Raw genomic sequence first — 18,344 nt, forward strand, 5'->3', positions numbered from 1 at the left:
TCAGACACAACCAGGGCCAATTTGTTTTTCTTCAGATTTGGGGTGCACTTATCCTTTAAATTGGAGCCTTATCTGCTTGTTCAGACAGTACAAGGGACATTTTTTTTTTCCTTTTTCATCATTTGGGGTGTCTTGTCCTTTTAAATTGAGTGCTAACATTACAGACAGTTGTTGTACTCAGGACTACCATCACAGAGCAGTAAATAAACAATAGATTCTCAGTGAAGAGGTGAACTGTTGACGCGTCTGCACTCAGACAAACAATGGCTCAATTTTAATTCAGTGCAGTTTTCACTCTTATTTTCTGTCCTCTGACCCTCGACACAAAAACACTCTGTAGTGTTTGTGATTGTTCCTCGCTCTGTTTACCATGATCTCTGTCACCATGGACACATAAGCACATTGTGCACATACACTGACGAACACTATGGATGCCCCCTCACAGCACATAGTTCTCAGTTGCCTACAGAGTGTGTGATCGCAGCGGGCTGAACTGTGCAGGGCAGGGTATCGAGCTGCACCACACGCATTGCTGGGGTCAGTTGATTTATGATTCGAGAGGCTTCTGAGTGGAAGTGCTACATGACCACAAACATTTAAAGGGGCAGCTCCCCCTAAAATCAAAAATACACTTTTTCCCTCTTATATGTAGTGCTATTTATCCATTTTGTGAGTTAAGGTTGAGCTTATGTAAAAAATGATCAGACCAGGTTGATATTAAGCCAAACACCAGACCAGTAATTTTACCATGAGATGTAGCTCGTGACTCTGCCACACTTGAGTGGAACATGCAGCCCATGAATTAGAAGTTGTAAGTCTACCACAATATGTTTCTGCAAACGTTTCACAATAAAGGACTTGTCCACTTAAACACAAGAGGGCTTTTAATTTTAATGGTAATGATAGCAGCTCAAAACAAGGCTTCGGACTTCCCTTTTCATCTGCTATGTTACTGACTGCACTGACAAAATATAGCTGACTAGCTAACATAGCAAACAGTCAGGGACAGGCTTACATCAGAGTTATATTAAAAAAGGAACATGATGCATATTCTGCAACAAGTTCTGCAGAGACTGCCCACATTTTCCCTGGATTTTAACTGGCTTAAGTTCCTCCACTGGATCGGGCTGGTCAAACTGGAAACTGACCCAACCCTAGCAAGCTGGCTGCTCTAGCCTTCTCTTCAGTCTTTTAAAACACTGGCACTGGGCTTGTGGTGCTCAAAGCACCAGAAAAATCCATTTGAAAAACTCAACAGGATTTCTTACTTAAGATAATTCACAGACCATGTTGTGAGCAATTTTATGTAGGAACTACTGTTTTCTACCATCCACCAACTATATCACTGTGCAGAGGGAATGCATGGACAAGAAGCTCATGCTCATGACACTGTGGGATGTAAACATTAATGGTGTCCTCCTCAGTTGAGCTGTTAACGTTAATGTTAGCTCCACTGAGCTGGCTAGAATGATGAAACGGTTGGTGTTTGTGGTGCGCTACAAATAAATAGCTCCTACTGAAATCACAAAGTGGCCAAGTGCAATATCCAAATCACTTCAACACAATGTTGATGAAGGCAAAATATGTCACAAAGCAGCATTATAATAAGTATTGTAGTGATGCAGAGATATCCTGGCCTATAAATCTTGTTCTTCAGATATAAGAAAACATGTTCATAATCATCATGATTTTATTTTTACTTTTTTTCCAGTGAAAATGAAAATTTTGATGTAAACACAATCCCACTAATTGTGACATTGCAGTCACAATATCTGTCAAAATAATCACACATTTTTTATTGTAATTAATTAATTATTATTATTTTAACAGTCTCTTTATAGGACTTGCTGGAAACATTTTTCACATTTTGAATATTACAATATTAATTTTTGGTGTCTTTTTTTAGATTTTAACCTTAAACGGGCTTTGCTATCAAAACATCCAATTTTCACAATACAATTGTGGTGAATCATGATAATATTATTGCAGCCATCTGTTGTGCATTTGTGTTTTTGGCAGATGAATTGCACTCAAAATAGACATGTAAGTAGGTGGAGAGGTAGTCTATAGCCATAATTATAACTGAGCAAACAGGATGTTGAAAAAGTGTTGCATTATGTGTATTATTAACATGATATCAATATTTATTTTTTTAAACATTATGGTTAGTGTTAATCCCAGTATATTGCGTTACCTTTACTTCAAACATTCTTATCCTGCAAAAAACAGGGTGTCTCTACAGTCAGACCCCCTGACTCTATTCTTCAAATATATTTCCACATGAGCTGTCATCCTTAACAGAGGAGAAATCATGTAGACTTCTACAGAGTGGCAATATATCAACGTAACTCAGCTGTCACTGTCAGTGCTCACACATTCATCAACTTTCAAAAAGAGATATTTACCAATAATGGCTCCCACTGTTCTGCAAATCTGTATCTTGTAGGTATCGCCAAAGTTTTATTTTATCCACACCTTTTTATCAGAAACTTGCTCAACAAACTTCTCATGGACATCACTGCAGGAAAAAAACACCATGCTTTTATTTTGAAGTGTTCACTGTAACTTCAGCGGCCAACAATGGCTGCAGACCTTCTCCCTGAAGAATGGCAACATGTTTATGTTTCTGGTGTGGAGGTATTATCAAGTGACTGACTCTCTGGAGAATTATGCACTTCTCAGTAGGGCAAGGATAAATCATGGACTCATAGCTCTTACAATTGCTATTTGTATGCATAACTTCGCATGACTGCATCACTAAAAGATGTGAGCAAACAATGCAGCATACAGTGTCAGAAGTCACAACACAAAAGGCCTGCTGGATTCTCTATTATCAGGCTTTGAAATCTCTATTCCTGCTGTTCAGTCAGGTTGTCAGTTTTCTCTCAGACTGTGGCTTCGATTATAGACAGATGATGACTGAAATATTATCTTGAGAGCTGCAATTCGCTTCTATGTTTCAATTATTGTTCCATTACCAGCTCTGTGTCAACACATAAATTACTGCAATTGCACTGTAAGAGGTTGTAAGACCATGCTCAAAGAAATCTGAAGCCGACTTTTGTCAGTTTGAATATGCCATAGCCAGCATATCCTATGTATCAGTCCTGCAGTAGATGTGTTGTATGGTAAAGTTCAGCTCCTAAGTCTGCAAACAGAGTCATCACACGTCTATTTAAAATCTATTGCTGTAATAACAGTTTTGTGGTGCAGCATATCTTCTCATGTGTGAGAGCTGCCAATTAAAATGTGCCTGAATGTGTAATATAAACTTTTTTTTTCAAGCTTGTGAGAAACAATACGTCATCTCAGAGTTTATTTAGGTCACTTCAGTGTATAGTCACCACAAAATTTCACACAAAACATATACTGTAAACCACTGGCGCCAACTATAAAGCACCCCCCCCCCCATCTTTAACTTTGGGGGGTATAGAACCCAGTGTCCCCCACCCCATTTTCCTGATGTGAAGCAGGAAACAGGAAAAAACACAGTTGTAAAATTTCCATAGACAAATAAATTCCTTGGTGTTTTGAAAGGACCACAAATAAAGTCATAGCATGTTCTATATGTTTACAGAGACAGTTCACCCCAGAATCAATAATACATATTTTCCCCTGCCTGTAGTGCTATTTACCACCTTGACTTTTTGCTGTGAGGTTTGGAGATATCAGCCACAGAGATATTTGCCTTCTCTCCAATATAATGGGTCTAAATGGCACTCGGGTTGTGGTTCTCAAAGCATAAAAAAACAAGAAAAAAAAAAATTTAAGCCACCAAAGCCACCAGAGAATTCCACAATTTGACTCAACATATTGAAAAATACATGCCTGCTTTCATGCATACTACATGCATACTAATTTTTGTTCTTATACCTACAAAAAGGTCACTTTTAAGGATGTACTTTTCAAATAGTTATATCTCCAGACAGTATGCAAGTCAACAAAGGCTAACTTGAACGTCTTTAAATGCTTCATGAAACTGTGTACTGTAGATAATCGAGAGAGCTGAGGCTCTTTGATCATAAAGCAAGCGGCCACAATAAACAGAAATATATATAAAATATATGTGCTCTCATATTTAAGAGCCTTATATTTGTGACTAGTCTTCAAGTTATTGTTCACAAATTATAGCTCATCTTTTCTCTACACAGCTTCAGCATCTCCTTTCATCTCCTTCTGTCACCACCTCGTCTTCACTGCTGGATGCAGTGAGAATTATTGAAAACCAATTCAACCGTTATTATTTCAAGTATATATTCTGGCAAACACCCCATCATCTGCTCAGATAGCCATTTCCCCTTCAACCACCACCTTTCTGTCAACATAAGTGTAAAAGAAAACAACAAAAATATGCTAGTAATCACTGTTCACAGGAACTGTTTTTACAGTAGATACACTCCCAACACGGGAACTTTTGTAGAAACTATAGATAAAATCTTCCAACAGAAATGATGCATGCTAATGAATTGTTCCGTTGCATTATTTCTTGAGGGAAACCTAAAGGAAACACAGCAGCATCAGGCCGGGAAACAATGGTGAATAGATCAGTAAAAAAAATAATTTCATCCTTTTTCTTCTGTGCTAATAATAGCACACAAATCACAGAAATCACAAATCCAGAGTTTTTTTGTAGTGTTGTTCTTTTTTTCTTTTTCTTTTTTTTTTTTACATTTTTTTTATTTTATTTTAGGGTTTTGTTGGGTTTAGCCACTCCCCAAATTAACAATTCCATGGCCCAGTTTGAAATCTGAAAATTTTCTGTGGCCAACACAAACCTCTAACAACCATACCTCTGTTGTGTTTGAGCACTCTGCTATAAAATAAAAGAAATCACAAATTCACAAGTCAAACCTGTATTTAATAATTGATCGACTCTTCTAAGGTTTCCAGATATTTTTCTTTATCCATTGGTTGTAGTGTAAAGCAGGGGCATGCACTGAAAGAAGAACAATGCCATAACATATTTATCCTCCACCCAGAGGCTCTCTTTATTGTACAAAAAGAGCAAAGCTCATTACTGTTTAAGAATATCAACTAAATGCACAGACACAGTCTGCTGTTCAGTGCCAACAGTACTTTGAAATAAAACATTCCTCTTGAAACAGCATAGTGTAGAAGACCTTCTCTGTGTGCTTTTAGTTGATCCCCACAAGTCTTTTCATTCCTTTGTTCATGATTATTTTCCCATAAGCCTCTTCCACTCTGTTTAGTCTTTTCTACACATCTTTCTCTCCTTTTGTTTCATTTAGTCTCTTCTCACTTCTCATCTTCTTCTGTATTCCCTGAGTTGTTTGCATGTGTGTGCGTGTGTTTGTGTGTTGTCTCAAGCTAAGTGCATGGCCATGTGACCCCGGTACACATGTTGAGACGTTCCTTACTGAAAACCACCACAGATTCTCCGTGCAAATCATCCTGTCAGTCAGAATGGACATGGTCGATCCATGCTGGGATTGTGTCCAGACCAGAGGCTATCGAATGTAAACTTTGTGTGTGTGTGTCGTAGATTGGCTGCTGTGCAGTAGATTGAAAAAGGGACATGTGATGCACACACACACTTGGTCTCGGTGAAATGGGGAGAGAGAGCACACATAAATGGATACTCTGGCAGGAGAGAATTCAAAGCCGAGTGGGGGACAAGTGTGTAAGAAGCCCATTATTTTGCAGCCATTAGAGCTCGGCTACACATTTTTTGAGACGTGATGATGAACAGGCCTCTCCCATCAACCCTGACTGGTATTGTATCCTCACCATTAAAATGACAGCGCTGAATAAATGTTTGTTCTCCTTTCTGTAAATCTCTGGACGAGCCCGACTCAGAGAAGCAGCTTGACTGTGTCTCCAAATCTTGTGGTCTGACCGCACTCAATCTTTTCATGTATACGCATCCATATGTTGCCTGTTAAAACGCTGATGTTCACGCTTGGTGGATGTTCCTGACATGTGATAAGCTAAACTTCATGGTCGACCAGCAGGTTTGGCAGCTGGGTGGACATAAACACGCTGTGCAAACATTTTGAACCCAAATGGATTTTCGTGCCACAGTCAGATCACATATTTGGAAGAGAGTATCTCTGCAATCATTTCTCTATTCGACACACGCTGTGTAATTACCGCCGCTGTTAGAGGCGAGCTGATTGTTGAGAATAACGGGCTGATGAATGAAAATTGAATGTAATGATATTTGGTTTATATATATATAATCTTACCGCCGTGCTTCATTATGAATGGATTTAAGTGGACAAAATGTGCTGGTTAATCAATGTAGACCTCCTACAGGGCTTCTATTGCAGTAGTAATGATTTTATTTGGCAAACACCTCAGGACTCAAAATCTGGAGCCACACACGTTAAATCCATCTTACCCCTGGGAGTCTTTGTAAATGTCACTTTAATGGAGACCAATTACTAGGGTTGGGTGCCGTTCACATTTGATCCAGTACCTTGAATTTGGTACTGCTATCCAGCGGTACCTTTTTTCGAGAAATGTCTGTCTTCTCAGCCATGTCTTCAGCCACATTTTGTTTTTCAGTGCAAAACACAGTTCCAAGTGTGTGTTCCTACATCTGGTGTACGTTCTTACACTTAAAATATTAAAAATCAGTTAAATCTGTTGTTATGTCTGTGATCTCCCAATTTAAAATCCTCTAGTGTGCACCAGACATGAAGCAACCCTTTATAAGGAAGAGAGAGGAATGCAATGCTGACCCTTTTGCTATGGGTAATTTCATGTTTCATGAATGAGCTTACTGAGAGGTAGCTGTGTGCACATCCCATCCTCTATTTACGGCAGGTGCAGGACAACAGATTCAATGAAGGAAAGAAACGTCTGCACTCTGGATTGTAGCTCCCAGGAAAGTTTTATTAGACTGAAAATGTCAACATTTTGTCCTTGACTGGTCTTCATCAGGCAAATAGCCAACATGACAAAAAGCAACGAGTAGTCTTGTATTTTTATACATATTTTCTGGAATTGCTGTTACTATGTTTTCTGTTTTTTTTTTCAGCCACTAGTAATGTATTTTAGTGACTCCTATCATGAATTGTACCAATGTTGTAACTAATTTGGAGTCTATACTATTTTGGCCATTCACCTGATGAGGACCCAGTGGGGTTTCCTTTCCTTCAATATAAAGGAGCCTGGACAACAAATAGATGATTTACAAACTGACTCTCATTTCAGACATAAAAAGTAGAAAATTGATTTTCATTTGAATGCTGCTGATGATCATGTGATATATTTGAAAGTGGCAGAATAGCAACTAAATTGGACATTGAGGTGTGATTGCTTTGTCAAAAATAAAATACTGAATCTTGTATGCTGAAGTTTGTGATTACATTTGATAAATTGAAAAAAGTAGAGTCTGAGGAGGGCATCTGATGAATAATTCAGACCGGTGGTTGGTTAGTTCAAGGTAGCTGGGTAAATATGTTTTTCAGTGACCTGGTAGCAGAGAGTGCTGCAAACCATCATCTCAAACCACGGGACCTTATGAACTCCCCTGCAATCAAAATAACCCCTCAAATGACCATTACTGTTACAGCAGCTGTGTGATTATGAGTAGGTCTTTTTTGACTTGGACCTCCTCTGGACTGCATTGGACATACCACAGACTTGGAATCAAAGTATTTTAGCTAGGGCTGTGACGATCTGCATTACCACAGTCACGTAATGCCTACCACGGGGTTGAGCTCATAACCGTCATCTGTGCAAACTTTATTTTGAAGAGTCAATCTCATGTTGAGATCAGCACATTGATCTATTTATACATTTATGGATCAGCGCTGTCACACACAAGTCAGGAACACAGCCTCTGATTCGTCAACAGACCCAACCCAAGGCATCTTGGGATTGCTAGTGTGAGGCTAACAACATGCTAATGGCTAAATAACTACAGAGGACATTTAGAGTTGGATTTATAATTATGGATTATTTCATCATGTCTCTGCTTCAGTAAGTCCAATAAAATGTAATTATAAAGGCAGTTGCGGTAAACTGCCGTCCCGTGGGAATATGTTACTTCTTCACCACGGAAAGAAAAAATCCATACCATCACAGCCCTAATTTCAGCACTAAAACCAGATACTAGGGTTCAATTTGTGCAATCGTTAAATATATTTAATTAGTATGAGGACAGCATTCGAGTACTGTTAAAGCTGTCTAAAAAAGAATCACCCAAACAACATAAAAGTAAAGTAAGGTAGAAATAAAATACCACTACTACTACTACTACTACTACTACTACTACTAGTGCTACTCTGGAAGAACTATGTGGTGTAGTTGATGACGAAAGTTAAGCAAAGACAAGTTTGTCTTCAAGAAAGTTGCTGTTTGTCATAAAACTATTATAAGACTGTGAAGATATGTAGTTACATTACACACTCAACAGGCATGAAAGTGTCGTCAGGACTGTCTGCCTCCAACGCTAACATTAGCCACTAACGGTGTGATGCCTGTGTGTTTTCATATCAAGATGCAGTCACATGAACAGTGGGTCTTGTTCGTTCTTTTGCTTCACTGCTGATAAAAGGACCAGGAATTATTGGATACAACACTTCAGATAAGATAAAGTTACAAGGGACAGCAAGATTTGTGCTGGTGATGTATATTCTGCAAGACAATGGCTGTAGATCACTGAGCGGTTTCACAGAAAAGTGCAACTGAAACTGCGACAAACCTACTACAAACTGTAGCTTTACTGACTCAGGAAATGATCATTTAAATTGACAGACACCATACTGTATGTGTAATTCGTGGTACAGTTCGAATGAGATAAAAAAAAATTAGTTGTCTCTCTGTACAGCAGACTACTGTTCATTTTTTAGGTTCCACAGGGAATAGCAGAAGGGGAGGGACTTTGCCTCTCTATAGAGTTAAGACTTCCTAAAATGTACAACTGCAGTAAACCTGCACTGACTGATTTTCTTTTCTTTTTTTTTTGCCATTTGGCAGCAGTGGAACAAACACTTTATTTTGCTTAGGGAACTATCCGGCTAACTTTGTATGTGTGCTGTTTGGTGCTGTGCTGATAACATGCTGTGGGTACGGTGGCTGCCTGCTACATCTGAAATTATGCTGGAAAACAATTTGCTGAATGTAGAGCTGAAGGGAACTCCAGAGTTGAGTGGTAATTCTCAGTGGATTTATCAGTAAAATCAGTCCCTGTCATATCACATACAGTCATTGGATCCATTGTCAATATAAAACTACTGATTATAACACCTTAAAGTGTAGAGCTGCAATGATTAATCGACTATGAAATTAATTACCAACTATTATGATAATTGATAAATCAGTTTGAGTATTTTATTTAAGAAATAAAGTCTCTGATTCCAGCTTATTAAATGTGAATTTTTTATGGTTTCTTTACTCCTTTATGACAGTAAACTCAATATCTTGGGGTTGTGGACAAAACAAGACATTTGACGTCATTGTGGGCTTTGATCAACATTTTTTTCACATTTTATGGACCAAACAACTTATTGATTAATCAAAAAAATAATCTTCATTTTAATTGACATTGAAAATAATTGTTAGTTGCAGCCCTGTTGAAGTGCTATTCCAGTGTTAAAAAAAACTCCAGTGATTGGCTGCTGCCGTCTGTTAGGAAACAGGTTGACTGTGTGGAGATTATGCTTCTCTGCACGTCTGTCTGAGTTTACACGTGTCGAGTAAAAGATTTTAACTTCTACATCTCACTGTCACACTGAGTCTCGCTAATCACCGCTAAACAAGGTACACCTCCATGATGGAATGAGGCTGTTGGCGCTGTGCATTTCAAAGGGTTCCCCTCGTGACCGGCCATATCCATTTGGATTTTGCTCCACAGGGATTTTGCCTCTCTCATTTCCTCCCCGCCATTGCAAAACCAAAGGAAATCAGTCTTTGCCGGTGCTGAGCCCCAGCCATAATGAGATTTGAGGGACATCAAAGTGCCTCTCCTTTGAGAAGGAAAAATAGATCGGATGAAAAATAGGCCTGAAATGCAAATGTCCCACTGCGATGATGAACATGAGTCAGCTTCCTCAGGAGCACGGCACAAAGGGATGAAACAAGTTTGGACCGCCGAGAAGTTCGGAAAATGAGTTGGTGGATGTGTTTCAGAGATAAGCTGTTTGTGTCTAAATCCAGATATAAATCATGTTGTGATGAAAGGCTGCAGGGGGCTCCAGTCGAAAAAGTGACACTCGCAGGTATTACCATGAAACTGTCGGAGTACAAGACACAGAGCCACACACACACAAAGCCAAATACATTAAACAAACGAGCCAACGAAACGAGCACAATGGAATCACAAGCAGAGTCATTCATGATTTGATTTCTCACTGACCTCGTTTTCTCGGGGAGGATTAAAGGGTTCGTCAGCAAATTTACACGTTTACACTGAAACTGGGACAATACTCTTATCTCCTGATTCCATATTGTCACGATACTTAGGTGCCAATTTGACATATATTACAATTCTCCAAGTCTTGCAATTCAATATCATGATTTATTGTGATTTTTGTTTGCTTTTTTTTTTTTTTTACAACAGACCATGGGAGAAAGTTGAATCATACACTTCTAGAGACTCTATATTATGAATCATATTTCCAAAAACAATGCACATGCAGTTTTATCTCAGCAGCATCATTTCTAAACTGCATGAAAATATAGTAAATAACATACTTCTTGAAATAAACACCTAGATTTAGCTTCAAAAATCAATAAATAAGATAATAAGATTTTAAGCCAAAATGAATAAAGCCCCTGAAAACTGCACACAGCACAAATGAGGGAGTTTTGACCCTTTGAGGTTGCTGTAGCTGGTCAGTATGGAACATTGTTGCCAGAGCAGCTGATTTAGTTAGCAATGTGAAGTTAGCAGCTATTAGTTTCACAGAGCAGAGGAAATATATGTCTGAAAGTATGAGCGCACATATCGTTTTACATTAATTGCTATGCTAATTTCCATTAGCAAGTTAATTGGAATTCCCATTATGTGTTTGCATCAAGCTAAAAGACGAAACGCTAGGTCTGTTTTATATATATAAAAAATCAATTTAGGAATGGAAAGAAAAAAAATTATGATACTTAAGGGAATCAATTTTTTCTATCACTTGGTATTAACATTGGAGCTGTATGGTTTCTTGTTATCCTCACTGAGGTGGCTCTCTGTCCTCCAGAACCTCCAAAATCTATGAGTGAGTAAATTCAGGTGGCGACAAATCAGACCCAGACTCCCTGAGTTTTTTGTGAGCTGTCAGGAGAAAATTTTCTAAACGTTTTGAAACGCTTTCTATAACAAATTCTTATTTGTCCCATTTTTGTAAATTTGGCAAATGTAACACATCAAGCACATCATCACACACACATTTCTAACGTTAGTTTTCTGTTGAATAAAGCATCTTTTGGCACAGAATAGACATATAATCAGTAACTGGTGGTGTCTGTTTCAGCCTTCTGACTTGCTTGCCCTCTAAATTTGAACAGCAACCTAGGTATGTTTTATGTTGACTAAACCATTGTGTACAGATGCCAGCACATAGTACGGACGTGTACACCTACCTATCATCTGAACACAATGTGAGTCCAACTACCCTCCGATTATGGTCCACTAAGCTTTAATTGCCCTGTTAACTGTAAAACATATGTTCAAACTCGAGGAACAGAAAATGAAAAACAGGATAAAATTCACCAAAGCTCTTGGTTAGTCTGTTATAACAGTAACTATGTTTGGTCAGGATAAATCCTTAATGTTTTCCTCACACTTGTCATTCGGCTCAGTGGGTATTTCATTGTTGTAACAATGACTGGAATTCAACCTGAGCTCCGTTACCATGGAAACGGGGGAAATATTATAGGTCCTACTGTGTCCATGTCATTCATTGTAACAGAGTTACAATGAACACAGTTACAATGAATAATTAGTATGATTGTTAGCACCGTTTATCCCACAACTGTTAAAATGTCTGTTGTGAAAAGGGTCTCTTACTAGATAATGAGAGGGTCGGTAGTTAAGTGAGCACAATAAATACTTTGCTTTTCCTGATAATCAGATCATGTTTATAATATCAAAGACACAATGGATGTTTGGATTCTGTTAACAGCTCGCTGTGGCGTTTCTGACCCCTTGTAGAGAAAAGCTCTTGCATTAAATGAACTAACAATGATGAAAGTTTCATCTTATATTTTGCTGCATGGTTGCAATATTTTTCCCTAACTGAGATCACGTTTCTCTGTCATGATCCTTATTTTTCAACAAAACATACATAACAATAAAAAATAATGACAATAACAAAAATAATAACATACAACAAAGTGCTGGATTAAAAGTCTCTTGCAGCAAAAATACCTCAAGTCTCTTTTCCTCTCTTAATTTAGAACATACAAGTTATAAGTTATAGCTTAACTGGTAACGGTTTTCATTTCCTTTAAATTCTTCACAATAAAAACCTTCCATCATTTGATTACATAAAGGTGTTTATTATGAAGTAGTTAATGTTGGATTTCCTTCAGCAGTAACTTTATAAAACTGCTATACAGCTAAAAGTGAACATGTAACAGAAAAATAAAGCAGGAGAGAAACTAAATTTCAAACCACAGAGTTTCAGTTAGAAGCTACAGAAGTTCTGAGAGCTGAACACAGGCATTTTTAAAACTCTTTGGTTTTCAGTTGATTACATTAATAAATTATTCTTGGAAGCTTTTATTGCACTTAAAATAACGTAACCAGTGGTATACTAGAGCAGGTTATATCCAGACACTATATCTAACTGTATAGTTATTTTTGGAGATGTTTCTATGAGTCTGTCCTTTCACGTCCTTTGTTTCATGCACATGCACAAGGATAATGCAGGTCACACTGCACACACTCTTATTCACTATTCTACAAATCTAACGGTGGAGGTAAGATATTCAGTCATGTACTGGATTTAAGGGGGAGAGGGATCCAATACATTTGTTAGAGCCCAAGGGTACATAGGATGTTTTTTTGACTCCACAGCGCACCTTTAAATAACAAGGGTTTTTATTCATCATATTCATGACCGAATGAATAAAACCTCTTCAACGATTTCTCAATTGGACTCTCATTTCACAAAAGGGGATGATTTTGAATATAATGTTCATATTCACTGACTGATTTACACATTTTTGCAGTTCCTCTTTCTCAGAAATTGGTGATTTTCTGTAAAGCACTGATCAGCTGATAAATACTGTCATGTCAGTGTGGCCGAGTGAAAGTTTCTTGTGAAACACCTGATGCCAGATGCATAAAACTCTGTGTATAGACAAAGACAGAAATATGCATATCTATTCATCAGATTTACAAGAAGGCACAGATGATTAAGAAATATGCTGAAGTCATTTTGCAAAGTTTATTAAGTTTCTCCTCACTCAACTCTCAAAAATGCATGATTTCTTGAGGGAGTCTGGGTATATTGTGTTTACTAGTTCACCGGTAAAAACATCTGCTGCTCACTTTGGCAGGTAAAAGACTCGAGAGCCCAAATACATAATTTACATTAGAGTGAACCAAATTCTTTGTTGTTGGTATAGGGGGGTTTGACTCCGGACAGGTGCCTTTTAGTTACAGAAGCGAGGATATTGTTAGATAAATCTCTTGAAATAATAAAAATAAAATAATTCACTACAAAATTGTTATGCGGAACGAAACAACTTAGAGTCTTGTATTTAATACCATGAAGGTATAAAGGATTAAGAGTTTCGACATCTGCTGCAGGTAAGAGAACCTAAACACACAATTTGCATTAGAATGAACCAAATGGAAATTTAAACAACTCTTTTGTGTGTACTTATAGGACGTCAGTTAAGTAGGTGGTCCAGGACAAACTGTGTACAGACTGCAGAAAGAATGTGGTCAGATGGGTGCATTCACACCTGCACTTTATGCTATCCATTTGTGATCAGATCACTCAAAATGTATTTTAATGTCAGGTGTAAACAGGGCCACTGATGAACAAGCCAAAAAAGCTCTGCAGCAGCATCTTTGTATAGTACAAAAAACCCCCCACAAATGTTTCTCTCATAATTAAGTAAATGCCATGCTTTCAGCGTGCTTACTAATATACAACTTATTTGTAGTTTGTGTCAGTTCTAGCGCATATTTTCCATCTTATTTTTAGTGTGATTTGCTAAATGGCTTTCAGAGATCAGATAGGTCTTTTCTTCTGCAGAATACATTTCCCTGCACACACGGTTGCATCTCAATAACCTGAATAGCTGTATTAAAGATTGCACCGACTGTGTGAGTCATGGCAGTGTGAATGAAGCTTGACTGCTCTCACTGTTATTACAAGGAGAGCATTTATGGGAACATTATGAGAGCATTTGTGTTGTAAAGGTTCACTGGAAAATGGATAGTATAAATGCAGCAGATCATAAACTGTGCTCAAGCCTCTTGTCCAAAATCTAGCTATGATCAAAACAGGTGATAAACCGAAAGCATGCCACTCACAATCAATAATTTGATCTGTTACATTTTTTACACACCCTTAATAATGTACTTTTTGCAGCTTGTATAGAGTTAGATAGTTTAAATGATTCAAAAGACAAAATGTAGAGAACATAGATACAGTGAAAAAGAGTATTTTTAGTGTGAGAGTGTCATACAGTATGAAGAAATACTGCCTGGAGCCTGCAGGTGGGTCTAGAGAGTTGGCCAGGGGTTAAATCATTTGGCCTTTCTTCACACTTTCAGCAAACTCTTCTTCTTTTCCCTAGAAGCTGTCAGTCTTTTGGTTACTGCAGCAAAGTGAGGAGAGAGACTGTCCAGATTTTTTTTCTCTCTCCATCAAACCACCAAACACAACAATAACAAAGGTAGAAAGGAAGGGCACAGAAATAATAACTTGATTTTATCAGTGAGATGAAAATCCCAAGGGGCTGGTAAAAACAAAACGCTCTCTGGACAACAGTGGAGTCTACAAACAGTAATACTGCACAACCAAATAATGTTCTAGATAGAGTTATTTCGTACTATAACAACATTAGATGGCTCAGAAAACAATGATAAAGATGTTGAAGATAATGAATGAAACTCAGGAGATCAGGAATATTTTATGAAGGGTCATGGTTTCACATAACCACCCTGTCAGTGCATTTTAGCAGCTTGTTGTAAAAGCACAGAAATAAACATAATGCCATAAAAGAAAAAAGTGGGAGACAGAGGCACCGACAACCTTCTTGAGGAAGACTCTGATGAAGGATGTTTGTGCTGCCACACGTGGGTTGTGACCCAGCTCTATTTTAACATGTACAAGCGCTGTCTGTGTTTTTTGGATTTTACTATAAAAATAGTCACCTGAATCAAGGCGTTTTTACTTTTTGCCAGAGATTTTTGCCCCTTGGATCTTTTTTCTTTTTGAACCTTTAACGTCCCCCTAACTTCTGAGTCCTCTGGACGTTTTCTTTTTTGAAATAAAATGTCATGTTGGTTTCAATATTGTTACACAGTAAGAGAGATAGCGACGTAGGTGTCAATTGTCAGACATGTTAAAATGGCTGCCTTTGGAGAAACTTAACTATGGCAGGACTATGTGGAAAAAGAAGACTTAAGGCTTTGTTCAGACTGCAGGTAGATCTGATTTTTTTTTTTTAAGTCAGATCTTTTAGACCTGTGTTTCTCAAACGTTTTGTACGATGGACCAACATTAAAATCCAAAGCATAGACCTACCCTATTTTATTTATTTATTTATTTATTTTATTTTGTCTTATTTTTGTGCTGGCAGGGGCTCTGGACATTTACTGACACTTCTTAAGTAACCACAAGCACTTGTGCTCACTTCTCTTTCGTCCACTTCATTTTCAAGATGGCAGCTCTAAATATTCTGTTCCTGCTCCGCATTTCCCTACGTAGTAGGTCCAGTTTGGAACCACTGATACAGCATTTTTGATCCATTCGTTTTCACTTTCTATATTGTACCTGTGCTTACTATCTTGCAATCACAGTTTAGCCAGTAACTACTGGTAGTTATAGATGATGTATACCTCCTACGTGCATGATCGTGACCCTGGGCTACTATTTAAACAAAAATACAGGAAAGACAGTATTTGATAGTATTTTATATTTTTTAATTATTCTATTTTACTTACAATTTTATTTAGATTGAAACTCAAGGTTTTAGACGACTACCTGTGCTGTCATTGTCAAGTGATCAGTTTGGATTTGTGCGTCCAGACATCACCAACCTATCTGCATGTGTTGCTGGGGTAGTGACCTAGGCGTCAGTAACTGTGCACCAGACAAGCTGTGTGTTGTCCTTCGTCACGCTCTGCTAGTAGCAGCAGTGATTCTCCTCACACCTTGATTTTTTTAGACACATCTCGTCTCTGGTGCAGTGTGGATCTGTCCTCCACACAGTTTGTTGCCTCTCCAGCGGTGTTTCAGATATCTATCTAATTATGTTGACTTGCTCAGATTTTGTTGATTTGGTGATTTTTTTCTTGATGTTTGTGCTTTTATCATGAATGTGTAGGTAACATCATTAAACCTTTTGTCTGTTTTTATGATTGGGAGTCTGCATGGAATCTTATTTCAAAAACTGACCAGCATTTCTCTGCTGTTTCTAACTTTTTGCCCCACTCAGTCTGCTCTGTGCAGCTTGACATGGCCTTGGTGCATATTCTCTTTAGTGCAGAGTGGAGGAGCACTGCAACCAGTGTTTCCCAAACTTTTTTTTTCTGGGGACCCACTTTTTAAAAATGACAAACCATTGTGACCCAGTTCACAATTTACCTTACCAATAAATCTTGGGAAAAGTTAATTGGTGCATAAATTAAAGTTCCTGGCCATTTTTACTACCTTTTTTGTATCGCCTTATACTACTATAACATGTTATTGAAAACATATACACGTAATAAATACTTTAGAAATCAGTATAGATATGAATAAATGCATTTAGACTGCATTACCAAGCTATCTCATTTTTTTTATTTCCTCTGATCAGGAAAACAATATAAAACATTTTAACTTCTTCATAAATGAGACAAAATAAGTGCCTTCGGGTGAAATTAATAGGCTCAAAATATACACATTTTAAATGCTCTTTGAAAGTTGTATTGGAGATATAAGTCTTAAACTTGTGAAATTTCTTCCATAGTTGACCCAAATAATATCTCCTGTGACCCACCTGCGGATCACGACCCAGTCTCTGGGAATGACTAGTCTAGAATGGCTGTGATCAGCTCCAGCAGCCGTGACACAGTCCTGCCCAGTGGAATCAAGCAATCATTGTCTGTGGGATACTTGATGACATGGACCAAAGTGGCAATGTGATGAGGGGGAGCAAAGAGTTCAAATAACACATCAAGACAGCCAGTCAAGCTGCACAGCTGGAAACTTTCTGAACAGCTGTGTGTACAACCAGGACATGCCAAAGTGAGACTAAGGATAATTGCATTGTTGATGATGTATCCATGTAAAAAATAATTTATTTGTTTACTTATTTTATTTTATATATGGATGAGACATCTGCCCAGAAATGCAGGGTGGACACAAGTTTATACAAATTTGTCGTGTGCAGTGTGCCTGCACCGTGAGAAGCATCTGTAGACTGATTGGAATCACATTTTCAAACCACATCTAAATGTGGCTTGGATCAGATTTGCAAAAACCGCTTTTGTTGTGTTTTTTTTACTGTCCAGACTTTCCAAAATCAACTTTAATATAATCTGGATAAGTCATAAAAAACATTTGAGCCAGCAGTCTGAACAAGGCCAAACACTAGTCATACATTTGTGTTGACATCCTCCAAGCCAACTGAAGAATAAAGGTTGTTTCAGTTGTGTGATTTGTCCTTGTCTGCCGAGTGTTTACTGTGCGTCTCATGTCAGGCGGGGTTATGTTATTTCCTCCTGTGTTATTACTTTGTTTGTTAAGAACAGAAAAAAAATCTCTGCCCTGCAGTATGTGTGCTTGAACATCTTAAATCATTGCTGCGGACATAAATGGAACCATAAATGATGACAAATTACTTTAAAAAAACAAATTGTTAAGCATCGCACCAGCAGTCTGGAATGAATGGACACATTTACCGTTTTTTATGAGTCCTGTGCGTTATCTCATCAGAAACCCTCACAGTTTAGTGTTTTATTGTGGTGAGTAAATTTATAGCCCATATGAAGTGCTCCTGATGAGATCACATTAATATTAAGTATGGGCAAAGTGTCAGCCTCACTCTCAAGTTGAGAAATAGACAAACATAATTTCCTTTTTCCAATTACAAATTCAAAATTGTAATCATTAACACTTAAAGGTTCAGTGTGTAAGATTAAGGGGGATCTATTAACTGAATCCGGCAGGAATGGAAATAATATTCATTAGTGTATAATCACAAAAATCCTT

This window comes from Lutjanus erythropterus, chromosome 17 (genome assembly GCF_056507025.1).
Source record: "Lutjanus erythropterus isolate fLutEry1 chromosome 17, fLutEry1.hap2, whole genome shotgun sequence".
In the NCBI taxonomy this organism is placed as follows: Eukaryota; Metazoa; Chordata; class Actinopteri; order Lutjaniformes; family Lutjanidae; genus Lutjanus; species Lutjanus erythropterus.